Raw genomic sequence first — 9244 nt, 5'->3', positions numbered from 1 at the left:
ATTCAAACTCCAACCATAGATAGACTGAGACGAGACACCAGAGAATCTGAGAGCTGCCAACCCAGCAGAGAGGAGACAGGCATAGAAAAAAAAAAAAATAACACGAAAAACTCCAAAATAAAAGCAGAGGATTTTTGGAGTTCTGGTGAACACAGAAAGGGGAAGGGCGGAGCTCAGGCCTTGAGGCGCATATGCAAATCCCGAAGAAAAGCTGATCTCTCTGCCCTGTGGACCTTTCCTTAATGGCCCTGGTTGCTTTGTCTATTAGCATTTCAATAATCCATTAGATCTCTGAGGAGGGCCCATTTTTTTTTTTTTTTCCTTTTTTTTTTTCCTTTTTTTTTTCTTTTTTTTTTTAATCCTTTTTTCTTTTTCTAAAACAATTACTCTAAGAAGCCCAATACAGAAAGCTTCAAAGAATTGCAATTTGGGCACGTCAAGTCAAGAGCAGAACTAAGAGAGCTCTGAGACAAAAGGCAATAATCCAGTGGCTGAGAAAATTCACTAAACACCACAACTTCCCAAGAAAAGGGGGGTGTCTGCTCACAGCCATCATCCTGGTGGACAGGAAACACTCCAGCCCATCGCCAGCCCCATAGCCCAGAGCTGCCCCAGACAACCCAGTGTGACAGAAGTGCTTCAAATAACAGGCACACACCACAAAACTGGGCGTGGACATTAGCCTTCCCTGCAACCTCAGCTGATTGTCCCAGAGCTGGGAAGGTGGAGCAGTGTGAATTAACAAAGCCCCATTCAGCCATCATTTGAGCAGACTGGGAGCCTCCCTACACAGCCCAGCAGCCCAGAACTGCCCTGGGGGGACGGCACTCACCTGTGACATAGCACAGTCATCCCTCAACAGAGGACCCGGGGTGCACGGCCTGGAAGAGGAGCCCACTTGCAAGTCTCAGGAGCCATACGCCAATACCAAAGACTTGTGGGTCAGTGGCAGAGACAAACTGTGGCAGGACTGAACTGAAGGATTAAACTATTGCAGCAGCGTTAAAACTCTAGGATCATCAGGGAGATTTGATTGTTAGGGCCACCCTCCCTCCCCGACTGCCCAGAAACATGCCCCACATACAGGGCAGGCAACACCAACTACACACGCAAGCTTGGTACACCAATTGGGCCCCACAAGATTCACTCCCCCACTCACCAAAAAAAAGGCTAAGCAGGGGAGAGCTGGCTTGTGGAGAACAGGTGGCTTGTGGACGCCACCTGCTGGTTAGTTAGAGAAAGTGTACTCCACGAAGCTGTAGATCTGATAAATTGGAGATAAGGACTTCAATAGGTCTACAAACCCTAAAAGAACCCTATCAAGTTCAGCAAATGCCACGAGGCCAAAAACAACAGAAAATTATAAAGCATATGAAAAAACCAGACGATATGGATAACCCAAGCCCAAGCACCCAAATCAAAAGACCAGAAGAGACACAGCACCTAGAGCAGCTACTCAAAGAACTAAAGATGAACAATGAGACCATAGTACGGGATATGAAGGAAATCAAGAAGACTCTAGAAGAGCATAAAGAAGACATTGCAAGACTAAATAAAAAAATGGATGATCTTATGGAAATTAAAGAAACTGTTGACCAAATTAAAAACATTCTGGATAAGACTCATTGGTTTCCCAGAAGGGGAAGAAAAGGGTAAAGGTCTAGGAAGAGTATTCAAAGAAATTGTTGGGGAAAACTTCCGAAATCTTCAAAACAACATAAATACACAAATCATAAATGCTCAGCGAACTCCAAATAGAATAAATCCAAATAAACCCACTCCAAGACATATACTGATCACACTGTCAAACACAGAAGAGAAGGAGCAAGTTCTGAAAGCAGCAAGAGAAAAGCAATTCACCACATACAAAGGAAACAGCATAAGACTAAGTAGTGACTACTCAGCAGCCACCATGGAGGCGAGAAGGCAGTGGCACGATACATTTAAAATTCTGAGTGAGAAACATTTCCAGCCAAGAATAATTTATCCAGCAAAGCTCTCCTTCAAATTTGAGGGAGAGCTTAAATTTTTCACAGACAAACAAATGCTGAGAGAATTTGCTAACAAGAGACCTGCCCTACTGGAGATACTAAAGGGAGCCCTACAGACAGAGAAACAAAGACAGGACAGAGAGACTTGGAGAAAGTTCAGTACTAAAGAGATTCGGTATGGGTACAATAAAGGATATTAATAGAGAGAGGGAAAAATATGGCAAACATAAACCAAAGGATAAGATGGCCGATTCAAGAAATGCCTTCACGGTTTTAACGTTGAATGTAAATGGATTAACTCCCCAATTAAAAGATATAGATTCGCAGAATGGATCAAAAAAAATGAACCATCAATATGTTGCATACAAGAGACTCATCTTAGACACAGGGACACAAAGAAACTGAAAGTGAAAGGATGGAAAAAAATATTTCATGCAAGCTACAGCCAAAAGAAAGCAGGTGTAGCAATATTAATCTCAGATAAAATAGACTTCAAATGCAGGGATGTTTTGAGAGACAAAGAAGGCCACTACATACTAATAAAAGGGGCAATTCAGCAAGAAGAAATAACAATCGTAAATGTCTATGCACCCAATCAAGGTGCCACAAAATACATGAGAGAAACACTGGAAAAACTAAAGGAAGCAATTGATGTTTCCACAATAATTGTGGGAGACTTCAACACATCACTCTCTCCTATAGATAAATCAACCAGACAGAAGACCAATAAGGAAATTGAAAACCTAAACAATCTGATAAATGAATTAGATTTAACAGACATATACAGGACATTACATCCCAAATCACCAGGATACACATACTTTTCTAGTGCTCACGGAACTTTCTCCAGAATAGATCATATGCTGGGACATAAAACAAGCCTCAATAAATTTAAAAAGATTGAAATTATTCAAAGCACATTCTCTGACCACAATGGAATACAATTAGAAGTCAATAACCATCAGAGACTTAGAAAATTCACAAATACCTGGAGGTTAAACAACACACTCCTAAACAATCAGTGGGTTAAAGAAGAAATAGCAAGAGAAATTGCTAAATATATAGAGACGAATGAAAATGAGAACACAACATACCAAAACCTATGGGATGCAGCAAAAGCAGTGCTAAGGGGGAAATTTATAGCACTAAACGCATATATTAAAAAGGAAGAAAGAGCCAAAATCAAAGAACTAATGGATCAACTGAAGAAGCTAGAAAATGTACAGCAAACCAATCCTAAACCAAGTAGAAGAAAAGAAATAACAAGGATTAAAGCAGAAATAAATGACATAGAGAACAAAAAAACAATAGAGAGGATAAATATCACCAAAAGTTGGTTCTTTGAGAAGATCAACAAGATTGACAAGCCCCTAGCTAGACTGACAAAATCAAAAAGAGAGAAGACCCATATAAACAAAATAATGAATGAAAAAGGTGACATAACTGCAGATCCTGAAGAAATTAAAAAAATTATAAGAGGATATTATGAACAATTGTATGGCAACAAACTGGATAATGTAGAAGAAATGGACAATTTCCTGGAAACATATGAACAACCTAGACTGACCAGAGAAGAAATAGAAGACCTCAACCAACCCATCACAAGCAAAGAGATCCAATCAGTCATCAAAAATCTTCCCACAAATAAATGCCCAGGGCCAGATGGCTTCACAGGGGAATTCTACCAAACTTTCCAGAAAGAACTGACACCAATCTTACTCAAACTCTTTCAAAACATTGAAAAAAATGGAACACTACCTAACTCATTTTATGAAGCTAACATCAATCTAATACCAAAACCAGGCAAAGATGCTACAAAAAAGGAAAACTACCGGCCAATCTCCCTAATGAATATAGATGCAAAAATCCTCAACAAAATACTTGCAAATCGAATCCAAAGACACATTAAAAAAATCATACACCATGACCAAGTGGGGTTTATTCCAGGCATGCAAGGATGGTTCAACATAAGAAAAACAATCAATGTATTACAACACATTAACAAGTCAAAAGGGAAAAATCAGTTGATCATCTCAATAGATGCTGAAAAAGCATTTGACAAAATCCAACATCCCTTTCTGATAAAAACACTTCAAAAGGTAGGAATTGAAGGAAACTTCCTCAACATGATAAACAGCATATATGAAAAACCCACAGCCAGCATAGTACTCAATGGTGAGAGACTGAAAGCCTTCCCTCTAAGATCAGGAACAAGACAAGGATGCCCGCTGTCACCACTGTTATTCAACATTGTGCTGGAAGTGCTAGCCAGGGCAATCCGGCAAGACAAAGAAATAAAAGGCATCCAAATTGGAAAAGAAGAAGTAAAACTGTCATTGTTTGCTGATGATATGATCTTATATCTAGAAAACCCTGAGAAATCGACGATACAGCTACTAGAGCTAATAAACAAATTTAGCAAAGTAGCAGGATACAAGATTAATGCACATAAGTCAGTCATGTTTCTATATGCTAGAAATGAACAAACTGAAGAGACACTCAAGAAAAAGATACCATTTTCAATAGCAACTAAAAAAATCACGTACCTAGGAATAAACTTAACCAAAGATGTAAAAGACCTATACAAAGAAAACTACATAACTCTACTAAAAGAAATAGAAGGGGACCTTAAAAGATGGAAAAATATTCCATGTTCATGGATAGGAAGGCTAAATGTCATTAAGATGTCAATTCTACCCAAACTCATCTACAGATTCAATGCAATCCCAATCAAAATTCCATCAACGTACTTTGCAGACTTGGAAAAGCTAGTTATGAAATTTATTTGGAAAGGGAAGATGCCTCGAATTGCTAAAGACACTCTAAAAAAGAAAAACGAAGTGGGAGGACTTACACTCCCTGACTTTGAAGCTTATTATAAAGCCACAGTTGCCAAAACAGCATGGTACTGGCACAAAGATAGACATATAGATCAATGGAATCGAATTGAGAATTCAGAGATAGACCCTCAGATCTATGGCCGACTGATCTTTGATAAGGCCCCCAAAGTCACTGAACTGAGCCATAATGGTCTTTTCAACAAATGGGGCTGGGAGAGTTGGATATCCATATCCAAAAGAATGAAAGAGGACCCCTACCTCACCCCCTACACAAAAATTAACTCAAAATGGACCAAAGATCTCAATATAAAAGAAAGTACCATAAAACTCCTAGCAGATAATGTAGGAAAACATCTTCAAGACCTTGTATTAGGCGGCCACTTCCTAGACTTTACACCCAAAGCACAAGCAACAAAAGAGAAAATAGATAAATGGGAACTCCTCAAGCTTAGAAGTTTCTGCACCTCAAAGGAATTTCTCAAAAAGGTAAAGAGGCAGCCAACTCAATAGGAAAAAATTTTTGGAAACCATGTATCTGACAAAAGACTGATATCTTGCATATACAAAGAAATCCTACAACTCAATGACAATAGTACAGACAGCCCAATTATAAAATGGGCAAAAGATATGAAAAGACAGTTCTCTGAAGAGGAAATACAAATGGCCAAGAAACACATGAAAAAATGTTCAGCTTCACTAGCTATTAGAGAGATGCAAATTAAGACCACAATGAGATACCATCTAACACCGGTTAGAATGGCTGCCATTAAACAAACAGGAAACTACAAATGCTGGAGGGGATGTGGAGAAATTGGAACTCTTATTCATTGTTGGTGGGACTGTATAATGGTTCAGCCACTCTGGAAGTCAGTCTGGCAGTTCCTTAGAAAACTAGATATAGAGCTACCATTCGATCCAGCGATTGCACTTCTCGGTATATACCCGGAAGATCGGAAAGCAGTGACACGAACAGATATCTGCATGCCAATGTTCATAGCAGCATTATTCACAATTGCCAAGAGATGGAAACAACCCAAATGTCCTTCAACAGATGAGTGGATAAATAAAATGTGGTATATACACACGATGGAATACTATGCGGCAGTAAGAAGGAACAATCTCGTGAAACATATGACAACATGGATGAACCTTGAAGACATAATGCTGAGCGAAATAAGCCAGGCACAAAAAGAGAAATATTATATGCTACCACTAATGTGAACTTTGAAAAATGTAAAACAAATGGTTTATAATGTAGAATGTAGGGGAACTAACAGTAGAGAGCAATTAAGGAAGGGGGAACAATAATCCAAGAAGAACAGATAAGCTATTCAACGTTCTGGGGATGCCCAGAAATGACTATGGTCTGTTAATTTCTGATGGATATAGTAGGAACAAGTTCACAGAAATGTTGCTATATTATGTAACTTTCTTGGGGTAAAGTAGGAACATGTTGGAAGTTAAGCAGTTATCTTAGGTTAGTTGTCTTTTTCTTACCCCCTTGTTATGGTCTCTTTGAAATGTTCTTTTATTGTATGTTTGTTTTCTTTTTAACTTTTTTTTTCATACAGTTGATTTAAAAAAGAAGGGAAAGTTAAAAAAAAAAAAAAGAAAAGAAAAACAAGGAAAAAAAAAAAAGATGTAGTGCCCCCTTGAGGAGCCTGTGGAGAATGCAGGGGTATTCGCCTACCCCACCTCCATGGTTGCTAACATGACCACAGACATAGGGGACTGGTGGTTTGATGGGTTGAGCCCTCTACCATAAGTTTTACCCTTGGGAAGACGGTTGCTGCAAAGGAGAGGCTAGGCCTCCCTATATTTGTGCCTAAGAGTCTCCTCCTGAATGCCTCTTTGTTGCTCAGATGTGGCCCTCTCTCTCTGGCTAAGCCAACTTGAAAGGTGAAATCACTGCCCTCCCCCCTACGTGGGATCAGACACCCAGGGGAGTGAATCTCTCTGGCAACGTGGAATATGACTCCCAGGGAGGAATGTAGACCCGGCATCGTGGGACGGAGAACATCTTCTTGACCAAAAGGGGGATGTGAAAGGAAATGAAATAAGCTTCAGTGGCAGAGAGATTCCAAAACGAGCCGAGAGATCACTCTGGTGGGCACTCTTACGCACACTTTAGACAACCCTTTTTAGGTTCTAAAGAATTGGGGTAGCTGGTGGTGGATACCTGAAACTATCAAACTACAACCCAGAACCCATGAATCTCGAAGACAGTTGTATAAAAATGTAGCTTATGAGGGGTGACAATGGGACTGGGAAAGCCATAAGGACCACACTCCACTTTGTCTAGTTTATGGATGGATGAGTAGAAAAATAGGGGAAGGAAACAAACAGACAAAGGTACCCAGTGTTCTTTTTTACTTCAATTGCTCTTTTTCACTCTAATTATTATTCTTGTTATTTTTGTGTGTGTGCTAATGAAGGTGTCAGGGATTGATTTAGGTGATGAATGTACAACTATGTAATGGTACTGTAAACAATCGAAAGTACAATTTGTTTTGTATGACTGCGTGGTATGTGAATATATCTCAATAAAATGATGATTAAAAAAAAAAAATCCCAATTGGTAATGATTGTATAATTCTTTGAATGTGATCCTGGGTTTGATTTGTGAGTATTTAGCTGAGGATATTGCATCTATATTAATTAAAGTGATTGACCTTTAATTTTTTGTGTGTGGTATCATTGTCTGGCTTTTGTATTAGAGTAATGTTGGCTTCATAGAATGTGTTAGATTGCTTTCCTTCCTCTTCAATTTTTCTGAAGAGTTCGAGCAGGATTGGTACTAATTATTTCTTGAATGCTTGGTAGAATTCACATGTGAAGCCCTCTGGTACTGGAGTTTTGTTTTGGGGAACATGTTGATGGCTAACTCAATCTCTTTACTTATGGTTAGTTGTTGAGATTGTCTGTTTCTTCTTGGGTCAATGAAGAATGCTTATGCTTTTCTAGGAAGTTGTCCATTTCATCTAATTTGTCTAGTTTATTAGCACATAGTTGCTCATAGTATCCTTTCATTATCTCCTTTATTTCCATGGGATCAGCTGTTATGTCCCCTTTCCCATTTCTGATTTTAATTATTTGCATACCCTTTTTGTCTTTTTTTTAGCATGGCTAAAGTTTCATCAGTTTCATTGATTTTCTCTAAAAACCAAATTCCCATTTTGCTGAACCTCTCTGTTGTTTAAAAGTTCTCAATTTCTTTTATTTCTCCTCTAATCTTTATTATTTATTTCCTTCTGTTTGCTTTGGTGTTTACTTGCTCTTCTTTCTCTATTTCCTCCAGGTGAAGAGATAATTCCTTGGTTTTTCTCTTTCTTCTTTTTTAATATAGGCATTTGGGGCAATAAATTTCCTTTTCAGCACCACCTTTGCTACATCCCATAAATTTTGATATGTTTTGTTTTAATTTTCATTTGCCTCAAGATATTCACTAATTTCTCTTGTAATTTCTTCCTTGACCCACTTGCTGTTTAAGAATGTTTTGTTCAGCCTCCACATATTTGTGAATTTTTTAGCTTTCTGCCAGTTATTGATTTGCAACTTTATTCCATTGTTACCTGAGAAAGTGTTTTGTACAATATCAATATTTTTAAATTTATTGAAAGTTGTTTTGTAACAAAGCATGTTGTCTATGCTGGAGAATGATCCATGAACAGTTGAGAAAACTGTGTATCATGCTGTTGTGGCATGTAGTGTGCTATAAATATCTGTTAAGTCTAGTTCATTTATCATACTATTCAACATCTCTGGTTCCTTATTGATCCTTTGTCTAGATGTTCTATCCATTGATGAGAGTGGTTTATTGAAATCTCCAATTATTGTAGAAATGTCTACTTCTCCCTTCAGTGTTGTTAGTGTTTGCCTAATATATTGTAGGTCAACCTGGGTCACAGCATATATGTTTATTATTTTTATGTCTTCTTGACCATAATATTAATAAAAGGGACTATTAACCAAGAATACATAACAATTATAGCTATTTCCTTCTAGCTATTCCAATACACTAAAAATTAAAAAGGGATATCTATATAATGCATAAGGATAACCTCCAGGGTGACTTACATCTCTCTTTGAGATATTTCAGCCACTGAAGATTCATTTTGTTTCCTTTCTCTTCCCCTTTCTTGTCCAAGAAGGCTTTTTCAATCCCATGATTCCAGGGCCAAGATCATTCCCAGGTGTCATGTCCCACATTGCCAGGGAGATTTAAACACTTGGGAGTCGTGTTCCATGTAGAGGGGAGGCAGTGGGTTTACCTGCAGAATTGACTTAGAGAGAGAGGCCACACCACAGCAACAAAAGAAGTTCCCTGGAGGAGACTCTTAGGCATAGTTTTAAGTAGGCTTAGCCTCTCATTTGCTGTAACAGTCTTCATGAGGGAAAGCCCCAAGGTCAAGA

This window comes from Choloepus didactylus, chromosome 1, assembly GCF_015220235.1.
Source record: "Choloepus didactylus isolate mChoDid1 chromosome 1, mChoDid1.pri, whole genome shotgun sequence".
Classification (NCBI taxonomy): Eukaryota; Metazoa; Chordata; class Mammalia; order Pilosa; family Megalonychidae; genus Choloepus; species Choloepus didactylus.
Note: the sequence above shows the minus strand (reverse complement) of the source record.